This window comes from Myotis myotis, unplaced genomic scaffold (genome assembly GCF_014108235.1).
Source record: "Myotis myotis isolate mMyoMyo1 unplaced genomic scaffold, mMyoMyo1.p scaffold_m19_p_3, whole genome shotgun sequence".
Taxonomy (NCBI): Eukaryota; Metazoa; Chordata; class Mammalia; order Chiroptera; family Vespertilionidae; genus Myotis; species Myotis myotis.
This window is the reverse complement of record NW_023416335.1, coordinates 63,908,870-63,927,165: the sequence shown is the minus strand read 5'-3', so window position 1 is coordinate 63,927,165 and position 18,296 is coordinate 63,908,870. Positions and strand designations below refer to the sequence as shown.

At 34.2% G+C, this 18,296-nt stretch overlaps 1 pseudogene; it reads right to left on the bottom strand.

Annotated features, from left to right (window-relative positions):
- Nucleotides 1-2,462: 2,462 nt before the first annotated feature.
- On the bottom strand, nt 2,463-3,276 carry LOC118650036 (annotated as a pseudogene).
- Nucleotides 3,277-18,296: the final 15,020 nt, after the last annotated feature.

Sequence of the window (18,296 nt, the reverse complement as noted above, 5' to 3'; positions counted from 1 at the left end):
ATTTTTTTTTTGTCAGATTCACCTATGTTTTTGTGTGTAGCAGAAATTTGGTTATATATTATTTTTACATGATACATGATGTACAGTATTCAATTATAAATATTATACAACAAAATTTTATGCATTCTATTGTTAATGATATTTTAATTGTTTTAACTAAGACATTATTAAAACGAAGACCACTGCATTTCTCTTGATGCACATGTGCATGCATTTTTAAAGAATTCATATATATAACATTTGAAATGCTGGAGCACTGATTCTGTCTATGTTTAATTTAGTTAATTTAAAATGTCTTCAAGAGTGTTTGCAATATATACTCCCACAAGAAATGCTTGAGAATCTATATTCCTTTCACTTTTACCAAGATAGATTTTTTTCTTTCCCTTAAGTATATTATCTGGAGTAGGGAGAAAGAAGTGATATATTGTTATCATTTGACTTTTTATTTCTATTAAATAACGGGAACATATTTTTATATGCTAAGTGGCCATTTTGATATCCTCCTGTACTATATATTGTTGGCTCTTACCCAATCTTATGTCTTGATGTTGGTTTTTCAAATTGGTTTGAAGTTCTTAACATATATTCTGAATAGACTCTTTAATTAATTGGTGACACATATTGACAAATACATTCTTCTTGTTACCTTCTTAATGGTCCCTATTCTTTTTTTTTAATATAAACACAATTCTTCTCATATCCTATGAAGCAGTTTTTCCTAATCCAAAACCATTTTCATATTATCTTATATAGATTTTAGTATATTTGTTGTTTTACATTTTATGTAGAATTTCTTTTTGTGAATGATTTCAAATAGGTATTATATTTTATTTTCTTCTATATGTACACAAAATTAATGCTGCCTAGTTTATTGAAAAAAACCCTTACTCAGTTGCTTCACAGTATAAACTTTGCGATAAAACAAATGACCATGAATGCATTTATCTAATTTTGGCTTTTCCATTGTGTTCTATCCCAACTACACTCTACTTTTTAAATTACATTAAACATAAAATGTATTGATATATAATAGTCCTCCATCTATGTTCCTCTTAAGATTCTCTTGAATACTTTAGGCCATTTGGTTATACATAATAGTTTTCAAATTTAAAAATCCACTCTTTAAAAGAAATAAAAGAACGCAAAAAACCCTGATATTTGACTATGGTTACATAGAATCCTGAATCAATTTTGTGGTGAGTTGACATATTTATAATATTGAATCTCCCAATAAAATAACATTGGGTATCTCTTCTTTATTTAGATCTTAATTTTCTTTCAAAAAGTTCTATGAAGATGTATTATATATTTTAAATAAATTCATCCCTTACATGTATTCTGCTATTCATGTTATTGAAGTGATCATTTTTCATTTTCATTTTATTTTCTATAAATTTGCTTGTCACACAAAGAATTACAATTGTATATTTTAATAAACACCTTATATTTAGTGACCTTGCTATGTCTATTTATGTTATACTATTTTGTCTGTAAATTATTTTAAAATTTTTATACTTATATATAGAGATGACAGTTTTACTTTTTCTTTCCAATCCTTCAACATCAGTTTTTGCTCCCACTTGAACTTCCATTATAATGTTGAATACTAATGGTGATATTGTGTATCCTTATCTGTTTTCACTGTCAGGCTAAAGCTATCAATATTTTACCATTACATATAATATAACATAACATTTTTTAACATATACTTTTATTGATAATATTGATTTCAGATAGGAAGGGAGAGGGAGATAGAAACACCTATGATGAGAGACAACCATTGATTGGCTGTCTCCTGCATGCCTCCCACTGGGGATGGAGCCCATAACCCAGGTATGTGCCCTGACCAGAAATTGAACCATGACCTCCTGGTTCATAGGTTGATGCCCAACCACTGAGCCATAAAAAGGAGCTCTCTTTATAAAGAATATATATCCAAAAATGTTGCCCAGCTGGCATGGCTCAGTGGTTGGGCATCAACCTATGAACCTATGGTTTTATTTCTGGTCAGGGCACTTGCTTGGTGTATTGATAACAAGGCCTTTGGGCTCCCATTGGCCTTGATTATCCAGGGCCTGGCATGGTTCCCACAGCGGGGTAGTGGATAGAGCAAAAGAGAGAAAAAAAGAGAAAGTGCTCATGGACACGGACAACAGTGTGGTGATTTGGGGGTGAGGTGGGTGGAGGGAGAAGGGGGTGTGGGGAGATAAGTATTGATGGGGAAAAATAACATAAAGAAGAAAAAAAGAAATAGTCTATTTAAATCAGGAAGTCAGTTTAAAAAGTTGGAATGGGGTGGGATAATCAGAAGGCTGGCATGAGACCCCCGGGCCTGGCAGTCTTGGTAATATACCCACTATCAAAGAACATGCTCAGGGAGCCCAGCTGAAGCGTAGGCAGTCTGGAGACCATTCAGCTACCTTGAGCCATGAGGCTAGGGATCAAAGAAGACTGTGAGCTCAGGCTGTTGGTGAAGTTTGATGATTCACTTGGGAGATGCTGAGGCCTGTGTATCCCTCCGTGCTCTCCTGCAGGCAGCTCAAGATGTCCAGTTCATCCTCCCCTCACCTTGGCCCCCCTCACAGCCTCACGTCCATTGGACACTAGTGCAATCTTATCCAGGATCAAGAGACCATTAAACTCCTCTGCCACCTGGGAGCTTCTCTAACAGCAGAACTGCTGAGCAAACTCCTGGTACAGATGGAAGGATTCTGCCTCCTTGGTCATCTGCTCAACATCAGCCCTGGGCTCCAGCCACTACTGAAAAGGCCTTAACCTCTTCACAGAGCCACACAGACTCAGTTTCTGCCTCTGCCTACATAGTCATCCCAGACTTCTTGGCCCTGCTAGGCACTCCAGCCTGTAGTGCTCGGCTTCCACAGGTTTCCAAACACTGGCCTCCAGCTCTTCTCTATTTCCAGCTCCTGCGCTGCCACCTGCTAGCTCTGCTCTACCACCTGACCTGTACCCACTGCTCCCCTATCTCTTGTTTAGTCTTAGCCACCTGAAATTCATAGGCCAGGTCATCCTGTGCTCTATGGCTGTTGACCGTGAAGCCATACACGGCCTTCTTCAGCTTGCAGTCCTACTGCGCCTTGGCCAGTACCAGCAGATACCTTTTCCTATTTGCCTTTGGCTCCCGAATCTTAGCATCTCTTTTGGCCTCTGCTTCCCTAATCCGAGTATCCTTTTGGTCTTCAGTTCTCAGAGCCTCACCAAGGAAGGCAATTAGTCTTGATCATTGTGAATTTCCTTCAGGGTGTAGCTAACCATGCAAGTGTGCTTTTGTTTGTTTGTTTTTTTTGTTTTAAATTTTAAAGAATTCAAAAAACTTTTTGTAATAAAAAAGTCTCATTATTCTTATTAAAAGGTCTTTGTTCTAAATAAGACATCTTTATTATACTTAGTCAATCAGTTTTTCTGTTACTTGCAACCAGAAACCATTCAACTTTACTAATCTCATTTTTTCCATTTATATGTCTTTTCTTTTTAATTCCATAACAGAGGTTTTCTTATGATAATTTAGCATATTACTGTTTAATTTAATGAACTGAATACTCTTTTTGGCCTCAGTTGAGAAAGTGCTAAATCATGTTATTATATTTTGGACAGTCTCTGTGTTAGATAGATAGCCATATTTTTGGACTTACTTGTTTGAATTTAGTGTACCGGAAAAACCTTCTGCAATAACATGATCTGCTCCTCATTTTTTCCCTGTACCTTTATATAAAGAAACTACACTTTATGGAATGAAAAGCCCCATTCCCCTCCTCTTCCTGCACTCATATTTTCTAGAGAAAGTTGTAGTTTCTGACAATGGAAAACAATAGTGGATTCAAGGGGTCCATGAGTGATTACTAACTGATTATTATAACGAGTGTTGTATATTAACACAACTTCATAATAATCTGGGAATCAATTATGCCAATCTAAAAAATAGGTCAAAAATCATATCAAGTTAATCAGCAAAAGAGGAAGATTTTTTAATGTATATTGATTTCATATATAGAGACCATGCTATATATCTTAGAAATAGTACTTGAGAGGTAATTAATATAAATTGTTTTCTTGTTCATAACTGGATATGATCTTTGCAGTATAGAATTTTTTCTTTGGAACAAATAAAGTGGCAAGATGTCAACAGATATGTTCTTTACATAAAATTTTTATCAATTAACTACATTCATAAGTACATCTTTTTATATGCTTATTATAGTAACCTGTTGAAGTACCCTATATTATCAAAACAAATAAAAAAAATACAATGAATAGGTGCTGATATTCTAGAATCTAAAACTAAGAAGAAATATATAATTGGGTTTCCTGTACACATATTTACTAAGGGAACTGATAGCCACATGCTTATTAATTAAAGTGATAATTTTTAAGAATTTTTATTTACACTAGGAAATATTAAAGTTTATTACTGTATTATGATTTATCTGGTTCATATGATCTGAATTGCTATTGAATAAATAACCTGATCATTTAATAGTCATTTTTTTTACCTTTTTATGAATACATAAATGTTCTATTTGTTGGTAAAGAGATCACACTAATCTCAGTATTCACCCACTAAGATAGCCAAGAATAGAATTCAGACAAACAAAATTTATCTCCTTATGATAATAATTATGCTTATAATTTCCAGTTGTCCAAGACACTTTTGGATGACATGCTGAAATAACCTAATTTGACAATTTCCAAATTAGCCTACAAATCAACTTTTAATAGAAATACCTGACATCATAATGGATCAGATAATAGCTCACAATGGGATTTTTGTATGCTCCACTTTCAGTCAGAACATGTGACTGAACCTTTCCTATTGCCAGGCCAACACTGTGAATATAATCAAGGCCCAGAATATCACAGTGCAGTGCTATGGCCCAATTCTATCTCAATATGGTTTACTTTTCAAAAAAGCTGGACATTTGGTCCTGTGGCTATTAGATGGGATCAAGCTGAGAAAGTGTTTTAATTACTCACGCTTGATTACACTTAATCAAGCATGAATAATTAAAACTTAATATGGAATTCATGTCTAGCCTATACAATTTGATATTTTGTTATTTATTTTTATATATAAATATGATGTTGAGCTCTAACAAGGGAATCTAATAAAGACTTTTGCTTTCTCTCATATGAAGAAGTCTAGTTAAACTGTGCTCTGATCATTTCTTCTTTTCCTGATATACTGGCTGCCATCTGGCCAATTAGTGCTTCTACCTAAAATAACTAGCAAGACCATCAAACCATATTTATGATCTATTTCAAGTCAACAAAAGCTAATTATTCCAATCAAAATTATAGGGGCAGAGAGACAAAGTCTTGACGTGGTAACTTAGTTCCCCTAGTTTCTTCTTCTCTCAGAGAATTTACTACTTCTGATTAGGAGGCTGAAGATCCAGTCTACAGCCCAAAAAGGTGCCAGAAGAATTTCTGATGGGGACATGAGGACTTCAGAGACATGACTGGTTTCCCTCTTATACATTAGCTAAATACTGCGGTCACCTGAAATTCATGACTAAAATCATTGGCAAAAGACCTCTGACAAACATAAAGAATATTGTTGAATGCTTTATTAGACAAATATTAAAGTTTAAAACTGCTAGAGCAATAGACAATACAAAAGAGAATTATAGTTGAAAACTCTTAAAACTCAAGGACAAATCTATGGTAAACCTTCATTTACAGCCTCAACTCAATTCAGCTTATAACTAACAGGGAAAGGTATCATCACATTTGCCTGGAAGGAGGAAAGGGTAATCATTTCTTTAATATATTAATTTTAGAAAGGAAGGGAGAGGGAGAAAGAGATAGAAACATCAATGATGAGAGAGAATCATTGATTGGCTGCCTCCTGCATACCCTACACTGGGGACTGAGCCAGCAACACAGGCACATGCCCTGACTGGGAATCAAACTGTGACCTCCTGGTTCATAAATTGGTGCTCAACCACTGAGCACACCAGTTTGACAAGCATAATCATTTCTAAATGAGGATGACATCTAGATATTCTAAATTTTTTTCTTCAAAATGTTTAGCATTGCTAGACTTTACTGAGCACACATGGACAGAGGTAGGCAAAAGTAGATTTACTGTTGAATAATTAATAAATAATAATACAAAAATAAAATGTATGTTTTGTGGACTCACAACTGTAAATCTACCACTACTATTACTACTACTACTACCCACCCACACACAAAATGGGCTACTTGATTACAAATCAAAAGAAAAAAATGTAAATATTCTCTAACATATGAAATTAAATACTCTAAGATGAATTGAGCAGTAGATTATACAAAGCAAAAAGAATAAATAAAAAGAGTGATGAACTGAAAGGTTGATCATTTTAAAGGCATAGAAAAAGAGAGACAGAGATCATGTTTGCAAAATACAATATGCTATTCTTCAGATGCATTTTTGTTACCAGATGTTTTATTTCCTCATTCCAATTCTCAGTTTAACTGATGTATCTATAGTAGAGGTGTAGAAAAATTTTTGGCACAACTTTCCCCCACATTGCCTCCAGTGAAATGTTTGTATGGATTTAAAGAAGCACATGGGAGCACAAGCCCAACGTTTCTGAAAGTCAATGCTATAATATAATTAATGTTGCCCTGAAATTCAACTCAATTCTGACAATATCTACCCAGAGATAGCATTAGATTCCACAGGTTGAGCACTGTAAACCAAAATTAATTTTATACTGTGATAAAGAATAAAAAGTATTTATTTGAGTAAAAGAAGTTGCAGTCCAGGAAACACAGATTCAGGTAGCAACCTATTTTTTTTCCCACTGAGACAAAGGTAAGGCTTCCTTTAGGACCTGTATGCATGCATATAAGCATAACCAATGGATACAGACACCAGGGAGTGAGGGCATGAGTAGGGAGATGGGAGGACAATGTGTGTGTGTGTGTGGGGGGGAGGGTAAGGACACACTTGTAATACCTTAATCAATAAAGGGGAAAAAAATAAAAAAAGTCCCTGCTAAAGATCTCAATTAAAACTGTTTAATGTAAATGAAGTATCCAAATTGTACAGTTCTGATTGGACAAAGTAGTTCTAAGTTTGTTAGTAAAAAGATGAAACCAAGGTTTCCCTGCCATGGTTGACTCAGATAGCATGAACAAGCAGGGAATAGTGGGGAAAACCCAGAGTTCAGGCTGAGGTTTCTTTCCAGTATACAGAGCATATGTTCATGAGAAGCCTCTGCAGCAAATGGACACTAGGTTCTTATTATTTATAAAATTTGGACCCTTGGTTGACCATGAGGAGTCCATCTCATTCATCTCAGCAGGTAAATCCTTCTCAGATCTACAGAGTTAAGCCCTATGACAATCCCCTCCACTTCAGAGGCCAATCACAAGCCTAGGTTACATGTTCTTCTGATTGATTGGCTATAAATCAGAGGTGGCCCTGACCCCCTCCTTGTATTGATTAATTTGCTAGAGTAGCTCACACAATTCAGATAAACATTTTACTTACAGTTTTATGAAAGATATAACTGGAACAGCCAGATGGAAGAGGTGATATGGCAAGGTATGGGAAAGGCTTCCGTGCCCTCTCCAAGTACGCCATTCTCCCTGAATCTCCATGTGCACACCTACCTGGAAGCTTTCTGAACCCTGTTCTTTGAGATTTTTAGGTTGTCTTCATTACATACGCATGGTTGGCTAAATCATTGGCCACTGGTGACTGAACTCCATCTCAAGCCCCTCTCTCATCACTGGAAGTCAGGGGTGGCACTGAATGTTGCAACTCACTAGTCATAAGGCTGGCTTCACTGGCAACCCATTCTTAGGTGCTTTCCACAAATTCACCCCATTAACCTAACAATAGACACATTTACTGCTCCCTTCACAGGAAATTCCAAGTGTTATAGGAGCTCTGTGCAAGGAACTAGGGTGGAGACCAAATACATATATATTTCTCACTATTCACTATAAATCACAATTTCACAGTAATCATCAGTTTATAATAGTACTCTGTAAAATTCAAATACCCTATGACAGGGGTGGGCAACCTTTTTGTGAGTGCGTGCCAAAACTAGCAAAATCTCTGACTCAAAATTCTTCTGCGTGCCAACCCTAATTTTTTGAGAACATGTTACGCCTACTTGATATCTCTTAAGGTGTACGTATGTGAAGAACCTTGAAGAAATAATAAAATTCATTCGAGTGACAAAAACATAGTATATGATGATGAAAAAAACATTTATTTTTTAATGTATACATGTACACTGATAGTCTGACAGGAAACTTTATGACTCCGTTTGATATTATCAGTGGGACTTTTGCTGCTGCATCATTGATGATAGAGATTTTACATCAGGTTTATATTCCGTGACCTTCAGAGATATGCACGAGCTACTACTTTCATCCATCAGGCTACTCTTATTATGAGACTTAACAAAATTCATCACTGAGAGCAAAGATTCACAAGCGTATGTGGATGAAACCAAAACACTGATCAGATCTAGGAAGGCAGGGAGAGTTAAGGCAGAGGCATAGAAATTGCTCTTCCCCTCTCTCGTCAACCCACGTCTGTGGTCTTTAAGATAACTTGTTATGTAAAATTATTTATTTATCTAAGATGCACTTACACTGAATTTATCTGAAAAATAAAGAAGTCGATATTAAGAAAAAAATTGTAAATGGAAGATTATAGGAGAGGGTTTTGCATGCCAGGAAAAGTTACTAGCGTGCCATGTTTGGCACACGTGCCAGGGGTTGCCCATCTCTGGTCTATGCCTTTGTATCACCATTTCCAAAGGCCCAGATATTCTGAAATCTTGATGAGAAATGAATGTGACTGAGAAAGAGGTCATCCCAGAGAAGCTATGGTTTCCCTTCAGTAATTGCCCTTAGCTGGTCATATTTCCCCTTGACTATGTGACTAGTTCCATGATTCTCAAGGAATAAACAACTAATGTCAATTTTTAAATTCAGCAGCATTTCATCCTATCCAGTTAATCATTACTTGACAAACAATGTTGACAATGAGCTACAGATGCTTAGTTTAGTACATAGCTTTGAGCTGTATTTTCATTTATCATTGATCCACTAGATCAATTTCTTAGTATTTCCTTGAGTTAATGTTGTAAGGTGGATTTGACAAAAAATCAAATTCTTAGGTATTCCTAACCCTAAAAGAAAGACTATAAAGCTAGCTTATCCCCTCCTTTCTTCTACCTTTCATTATATTTTGGAAATATATATCCATTATCTTTTCAAATATTAGCTTTCAGTATTCTTTTTCTCCTCACAATTCTACATTCAAATTAACCATGTTTTAGACTTTTCACCGATTTCCACAATACTCTGATCTCTTCTCTCTCTTTCATCTCACAGGTTCTACTTTGCTGTTACTGATACTACTTTCACTGAGAGGTAGGATCTATTCCCTCCCATTGTATCTGACTTCACTTTATAGACTTCTTAGACCCCTAGAATATGTCAAAAAAGGTACTATGTGCCTATTGAAGATAAGTCATAAAAGGATATAGCTTCTACCTTCCTCTTTCTAAGGGTAATTTCCTGTGGAACCCAACCACCATCTGTAATGGAGTCCACATGGATAATCCCAGCTAATTATTTAAAAGATGTTTTCCCCACTGTCAACCCACACCTTCCTTCAAACATGTGGATTAGTGAGCCTTCAGCCTCTATATCTAGAGTCTTCCCTCTGAGACCCATGATATCCTGGAACAAAAACAAGCTATCCCACTGTGGGCTTTCTGAATTCTTAACCCATGTTATCTAGGATATAATAGATGATTATTTTTATGCTGAGGTAATGCTTTCACAGTTTTCAGGTAAACTTTGAAGGTATTGGCTACATAGCCATAGTAACTAGCACAGAAGATAAGGGAATGCAGGACATGTGATTCAACTGGATGAATATGTGGAATCTGAGGAGTAGTAAGTGGAGATTCTTTGGAATGATTTCGTATGTGTTGGTGGAATTTTGGGATCATAAAATTCTCCATTTCTCTTATATTACCTGGCCAGATACAGTTACACCAGCTTGAGACTGCAATTGTTAATCTGGCAGAAAGAGACTTCTGCTCAGGATAGTACTTTAATTCCTTAGAATAAACTAATAGTAGGCTGGGGAGTGACTTCCTTTCAGAGCCAAAACTAGAACTGATGATATATACACCCAAATTTTCAGTGGTGAAGACAATTCCATTTTTATTTTTTTAAAAATACTACTTCCAGAGACCAAACAAAAAGGAAATTCTGGTAAGCCTATTCTTTTTTAAAAATTATTTTTTTAGAGAGAGGAAGGGAGAAAGAGAGAAAAACATCAATTTGTTGTTCCACTTATTTATGCATTCATTGGTTAAATCATGTATGTGCCCTGACCAGGGATCAAATTCTCATCCTTCACATAGAGGAACAGTCCTCCAACCAACTGAACTACCCAGCCAGGGACATTAAGTCTATTCTTAAAACTCACCCTGTGGGTAGCCAGTATGGATGACTCAATAAGAATGTCAAATCTGTATAATGACAGGTATTAAATGGAAAATGAGGGGAAATTTTCCCAGAAAGTAATAAAGCTCATGAACGGGTAATGATGCAGAGAAAGGATACCATTACTCTCTTCAAAGAATTCATATTGGGATAAGATAATATTCAGAGTTGTTTCTCTCAATTACAGTGCCAATTCATGGCCAGGTCTCAAAGACACCCCTGATTTGTTATCCTCTGAGAAGAACTGAATGAATTCAAACTATGAAATTTACCTGACAAGTATACTTTGATGATTTGAAGGAAAGACATAAATCTGTATCCTGTTATATTCCACTTGACGATATCAATGTGGAAATTTTCATTGGGTTGCATTTTTTATATTATATTTATAATATTGGTTATTATTCAGCCTGCAGATAAATCTTCCTTTGGAGCTTGACTGGATTTACTCTGACTGGCATATGATATCTGATATATGTGTTGCTGTGAATCAGAATGACATTCTGTTCAGGCAATTTCCTAGGTATGAAGGACAACACATTTCCTGGGGACACTGTTCTAATAGGCAAATACATTATACTTAAATTGCTTCAATGCCACAAGTATTATAAGGACGCAGCAGTTGTAGTAGCTTAATCAACACTGGCACCAATTCATAAGAGGGCCTTAACTAAGGATCTTGGGAATTAAAGCAAATGTGTAGATACTAAAGGAAATTTATTTTCTGGATGTTTGGGCATGATGATGAGAAGTTAAGTCCTAGATGGAGACCCTCATGTTATTCAGATCTAGTAAAGTGGTCATGTTTACTAGTCAACCTACAAAAGTGATGAAGCTAAATGCAACTACTTTAAATATAATATTGCAGTAAGCTCACTGAAAATCTTAGAGAAAGTCTATGCCTTCATTAAAAAATATTTTAACATGTTAATTCTGCTCTGATCTGTTTAAAGGATGTGGCTGAGGTGTTGGAGGCTCAGGATAGTGAGGTCAATTAGGGGGATCCTATGATCTGCTTATATGATGCAAACATCGACATCAATTGTGCTACTTACAAATGCATCTTCTTAACCATTTGTACCTGAAATTAAGATGGAACTTATATTTACTCTAATACAGTTCGTTGGGACAGTTAGCTTATGATCAATACCATGTTGACTCGATGGGAGGGAAATGAGTGGCTTTCCCCGGGCACATTTGGAAACCTGTGTCAAAGGAAACACGTTTTTTATAGTCTGTTCATGATTATAACCCAAGATAAGATGGAACTTAGAGTTTACAGAGCACTGGTCTCTAAGAACTCTAACTTAGGAAATGTATAGTCTATGGTAAAGGCATTTTGTTTGTTTTTATTTTCAAGAAGAAATAAAAATGACATTAATATTAACAAATATATGGTATGCTGACTTCAGATTAATATTTTTTCAACAACTCTATAGGGTAATAAAAGTGTCTGTGGTTCAAATATATATTTAGCTAAGAATAAAAGTTTATGGAAAACTATCTCCAAATTCAGTTTAAAAAAAATTCAAATTTATGTAAAATACACAGAGACTAGTAATAGAAAGATGAAGAAATAAATTGAGCTTTGGACAAGTAATTTGCAAATAATAGTAGGTAAAGTATGAAAAATAGTACAGTTGTAAAGGACTGTCTGAAACTTACCAGAGCTGTGATCATGTTAAGTGTGTTTGAGGAAGAAATTCTAAATTTATTGAAGTTTTTTCCTTAAGAATTTTTTTTTTAATGTCTCATAAACTGTAGCAGGGATAAGCTGGTATTAAGGATCAGGGTTTGGGTAAACTGGAAGAAAAATATTAAAAGATTCTAAGATTTTTTCTATAGCATCAAGATGTGTGAAGCTTTTGACCATGTTTGGATACTTTGCATAATTTTTACTCATGGAATTACTCGGAGCTGACCTAAATCTACTTTATTCAGACAAAGGAGAAGCTGACCAAACATTATGTGCCAAACCGAGGTGGAATCTTTGTTGATATTGTTTGTTGATTAATGAGTAACAAAATGATGAGATGCAGTTTGCCTGGGGAATGGAAGTGAGTCACATTTCCCTTCCTGGGTTATGTGTTTAAGCCAAAGGAATCCCATAGTGGGTAGCTTTCTGGAGCTCAGATTGTCTACAAATATCCAGCTTCTTGTCTTGTGGATACCCACATATAATATGAAATGACTGGGACATCAGATGCAATGCATGGGAGCCAGGAGGTTGTTGCTATGCTGTTACTGGACATTCTTTTCTGTTTTCTCTCCTTTATCCTCATAAAGCTAAGTGCATGTGGTATCAGATGAAGCCATTGTTTTTATGAATCATATAGTCCAATTGAATCTAATACCACTTATGTTAATATGGTGGAATTGATTGGTGTGGTGATTAATATATGGAAAAATGATAGTCTTCCAGTCATAAACCAAATAATTACAAAATATCAAGACATATTATAGCAAGACAACCAGAAATCAAAAACATCATATTAAAACCATAATAGGCACCTCTCACCAACATCAGAGAGGTGTTTCCGGATAGCCCCCGAGTCAGTGGTCAAGGGTTGTCCCCAACCTTGATCCTTGTCTACTCATATAAATGAATTTATATGAGAGACCTTGATTGCATTGTGAAAAGCCAATTTATTAAAGCATGCACCTTTATTGAAAAAGCAAAGGAAGCAAGCAAATCTATACATCTGGCTTATGAAGCACAGATGGGCCCTCAGCTAATCTGAAGAGCAAGTTGGGTGGGGGTTTCAAGGCATTATATACTCTCCTGTCTATAGGCCTCAAAATTCCTCTGTTGACTATTTGGTACAGATTAATTCTGAAGATCATTTTTTTTTAACTGTGTTGTGGCCTTCCCAGAATTCATGAGAAGCACCTGACAACTTTATCTTGCTAAGCCTTGAGACTGCTGGCTTCTCTGCTTAGGGGAATAAAACTGCCATTTTTTTTCTTTCCCTTTTTCTCCTCAGTTCCTGCATTCTCTCATTGTGGAGGTTTTTAACCATTTGCTCTGTGTCCTTGGCTAGAAAAGATAATGGTTAGTTACAAGCTGGCTATAAATTGCCCACACTGTTTAGCCTTGTTCTAACTTTCATGTCTCAGTTTCCCTATTTCTCCTGCCCTGGAATCTTATAACAAAATTACTCAGGAAAAAAAATGTCAAATTTACTTTCAAAGAAGCTGTGACAAAACTGACAGATGAATGTTCCAGAATATCCATAGTTACTTCAAGTGAACATAGATCATTTACCCAAAGGATTATATTTGCTAGACCATAAAGCAAGTATCAACAAATTTGACAATGTTAACATTATACACAGTATGATTCATGAACAAATTGACCCCAGACTGATTCATAAACTAGTCTCAACAAGTTAGAAAGCATTGAAGTCATGCTTAATAATTTCATAAGGGCTAATACTTTATAGTCATTTAGATAAACTGATATAAGGGAATATTTGGTCATGGTGGAAATATTCTTAAACTAGATTGCAATGATGATTGTATATTGTGTAAATTAACTAAAATATATTCAATTAAAACTAGGCCAATTGTATGCTTGTATAAATATGTTATTTTAATCCTTTTAAAATATTTAAGACAAATAAAATAGATTATGAGGACATTTTTAAGTTCCCTAGGCATGGTATAGAAATTACCAATTCCCCAAACAAGCTTTTCATGCTGAGCTAATTAATTATTGAAACATATTTTGCTAAAATTTAGTTTTTAAAATATATCTGTCTAATGTGGAGCAAATACTTTATTAATAAATAAACTGTAACATGGCATTTAGAAATACAGAAGACTCATAAACAAGTTGAGGTTTCCCAGGGATAATAGTATGCTTAATAGTTTCACACTTTGTAATATAATGGATATCAATCACTTAAATTGAAAAAGTAGCATCATTCGAACAGATATTAAATTCATTTGATTAAGATTAGAAATAATTATTGTCTTTTAAAATATTTTACCATGGATTTTTTTCTGTCAAATTTAATAGTACAGTAAGTGATAAAATTAATAACATCACTTTTAAGCATAAGCTTTTATTCTGAATGATGCAACATGAAAATGACTCCAAAGGAGTGTTCTGCTTTGGGGAAGAAAGGTATAGTTTTAGCAAGAGGTTGTCAGCAAAATTTCAACTAGTTTTCAGAAGAGTCAACCAAAAAAACAGTCATAGAAGATAAAAGATTTATTCTTGTAGTTTAGCAGTCTTTGATTACTTGTATAATAGTATGGATTTAGCAAAAAAAGGTAAGGAGAAATGGCAGGGTTAAGGTTATTTGAGAGCAAGTGTGACAGCTTTTCAATTCTTTAGCCATTGTTGACAGAGAAAAAAAATTATAATAAATTCCAACTACACATCTACCACTTCAGCAATTATCAACAAATTGACAATCAGGTTTTTTGTTTGCTTGTTTATTTTGTTTTTAAGTTTTTTCATTTCTATTCATTCACACATTCACTCATTTATTTTAGTTAGATAGCATGTCATCTATTCAATTACTCATTTAATTTAGTTGCTTTATTTACTTAGCTAGCTTATTTTTGTTGGAGAATTTTAAAGAAAATATCAGGAACAAAATTATAAAAATATCAGTAATTGGCTATGACTAATCTTCTGAAAGGTAAGAAGTTTTAACATTCACATTATGCCATTAACATTTAAAATTACTAAAATAATTATTTAATATCACCTATGCCCATTTCATAATGACAGTTCTTATCATATTAAAAACTGCATGTCTGTGTCAATTAGGACACTAAAAAAGGTCTACATATTAAAGTTGGATGATCTATATCTTCAGTCATATTCATTTTCTCTTAATCACTGTCTTTCCTTTTCTGAAGCCATTCATGTGTTGAAGAATCCAGTCATTGATATTGTAAAAGTCCCCATTTTATTAACAATAGGTTATTTAAACAGTAAAACATTTTGCTGAAAGATATAAACATTCATTATGCAACTTATTTTTTTAAAGATATTTTATTGATTTTTCACAGAGAGGAGGGGAGAGGGATAGAAAGTTAGAAAGATCAATGAGAGAGAAACTTTTAGGAGGTAGTGAAAGAGTGACTGAATTTGAGATTTCCCACCTTCCATTTTGTGATTTTTGCACTACAGTACTTTGTGTGTTTATAGGCACATGTGTTGTATTCACTTGTGTGTGTTTTCAAAGCAGTTTAAGCTGGAAAGTTTCTTTCATATGCATATTGACACATATGAAATAAGTAAATGACTACAACAAATGCATCAGAAAAAATTGTGGAATTTCTAAAAACCTTTGCAAACAGCTAGTTGCCTCCTGCACACCCCCTATTGGGGATGTGCCCGAAACCAAGGTACATGCCCTTGACCAGAATCGAACCTAGGACCTTTAAGTCCATAGGTCGACGTTCTATCCATTGAGCCAAGCCAGTTAGGGCTATGCAACTTATTTTTAATGGTGTGTCACAGGCCCTTAAATACTAGTGTGATAACAAAGGAGTTTATTGCATTTTACTAGAGAATGTTTTGTAAAATTGTAATTATGCAGTAATGGCCTCTGGGACACATCAAGAAGCTGGAGGAAGCTCTCCTGTAACTCTAAGCTCTAGATAGTCAAATCTTTACAATTATTGTCATTACCAAAACAAATAAGAATATTGTAACATGGCCAAAATTAAAAAAAACATGTAAGGATTAATAAGACAGACATATTGCTACCATTCATAAAGGATTGTTACTATTATTTTACAAATTAATATTCAATGTAAAATCAAATAGATAAAAGCAGGGTAATCAGAATATTTTATATAACAGTGAAGTCAAAATTAAGAAAATCTACAGAATTGTAATGATGGCAATGTAAAATGTCAGCTTCAAGCTAAATATTTATTATATCAGTTAAGAGTCCTCTAAGTCTTCTGAAAATATTAAACTTTTCCTAATATGGAAAATAGGAATATTGTAATAGAGAGCATAGTACCCAACTATTTCATGGGCTTTAAGTAGGATGAACATATAATTTATTGTCTAAACCTGGACATAAGTAACGTTCTATTTTATGCAATCAATTAAGATGACCATATGATTTGTTACCCATGGTCAATAAGAGATTGATTCCCTTAGATTTAATAAATGTTTATAAATTATATTCTTAACTTACTTTCACAGGTTTTTAAATTTACATTACATAAATTAACCATTTTAACATAAACAATTCAGTGGCATTTGATACATTCAAAATGGTGTATAACTATCATCTCCAACTCATTTTAAAATGTTGTTATTACCCCAAAAGGAATCCCTGCTCCCATTAAGCACTAGCTCCCCATTCCTCCTTCCTCCAGTCCTCAGTAACCACTGTTCGAATGTGTAGAAATAGTAAGTATTCTTATATAAATTCTTTATTAACATAGGACATATTTGAAAGTCTATTATACATTTAAATTAATTATGTCCTAAAAATAAAAAAAATATGAATTTTTCAAGCTATGTAAAAGATGTCACATAGTGTTACAGATTGTGATGCTTAGCAAGGTGAGAAAATGCCAATGATCTTGTTTCAGTTTTATAATAAGTGACAAATAATGCATGCAACCATGCACATTAATGTATTTTTTCTTAAATTATTAATGGAAGTATATCTGTGTGTACATTAATTATAAATATGCTATCATCTACCAATTGTTTTCATTATTTTTTAAAGTACTTATTTTCTTATTAGATCTTCACAACAGTCATATTTGGTAGTTGTAACACTTTAATTTTTGATATCAGAAATTTTTTTTCTGGGGCACATCCAAGGATACATTTAGGAGGTAGTGAAAGAGTGACTGAATTTGAGATTTCCCACCTTCCATTTTGTGATTTTTGCACTACAGTACTTTGTGTGTTTATACGCACTTGTGTTGTATTCACTTGTGTGTGTTTTCAAAGCAGTTTAAGCTGGAAAGTTTCATTTCATATACATATTGACGCATATGAAATAAGTAAATGACTACAACAAATGCATCAGAAAATATTGTGGAATTTTTAAAAACCTTTGCAAACAGTTGACCTTTAGTAGCTATGAAATTATTAGAGTTCAATTTGTTTTAACTTTCTAGGTGTCTCACTTTACTGTTTTTTTTTGTACCACAGTGGTTTGCCATTATGGTATTCGTTCAGATAATGTTTTCCTACTAGGAATTATAAAGTTTAAACACTTTAAACCTTAAAAATAATTAAAAACAAATTAAAAGGATGTGTTACAGCATACAGTCCTATTTTTCGCTGGATCCTTCTCACCTCTTTGACAACCTAATACTGAACAACTTGAAGTTTAAGGCCTTGGATTCTGTTCTTATCTATTTAAACTGACTTTTTTGGTGATTTCATCCAATCTCATAGCTTAATATTCAACCAATAAATGTATACTTCCAGCTCAGAATTCTTGCCTGAACTTCAGATTTCACAGGCTCGAACATGTACCCAAAATCTCTACTTAGCGTTCTAATAAGCATCTCACATGTAGCACACCAATGAAAAATTACTGTATTTGTGTCATGTTCCTCTCATAGATATCTCCTTATTGATAATTTTGAAATTTAATTTTCAGAAAAAAAAGTTTTGGTTATTCTCTAATTCACTTTTTACTTCACATCATACCTTCATGCTCAAAATTACTAGTACTGATTCTTCCTTCAGTATATTTTCACTACAGCCATTCTTGTCCAAGTCAACATTATTTCTCACTTGGGTTGTTGCAATACTCTCCTAATGGGTCTTGCTTTGATTGTATTTTCTAAAAGTA